This window comes from Buceros rhinoceros, unplaced genomic scaffold (genome assembly GCF_000710305.1).
Source record: "Buceros rhinoceros silvestris isolate BGI_N320 unplaced genomic scaffold, ASM71030v1 scaffold31408, whole genome shotgun sequence".
Classification (NCBI taxonomy): Eukaryota; Metazoa; Chordata; class Aves; order Bucerotiformes; family Bucerotidae; genus Buceros; species Buceros rhinoceros.
The window spans coordinates 9,627-9,896 of NW_010429073.1; positions in this window are offsets into that span (position 1 = coordinate 9,627).

A 270-nucleotide genomic window follows, 5' to 3' on the forward strand; every position below is an offset into this window, starting at 1 on the left:
AGCCGGGAGGCTTCCCCCTTTGTGGTGGAGCTCAGGTCCTGCCCGTGGCAGCCTGGAAGCGAGTATCGAGAGGGGCAGCGCTCTTAAACCTGACCCCCCTTCAGACCGGGGGGTTTCGTACAGGGATACGAAGCGCTTGGGTGACGCTGGGTGAGCGCGTCACACACGCGGTGCTTTTAGTTTTTGGCGAGACAGTCCAACAGGTCCAACAAGAGGGCAAGGAAGGGGCCGGGGAGCGCGGGGGTGGCGGGCTGAGCCGCTGGAGAGCGG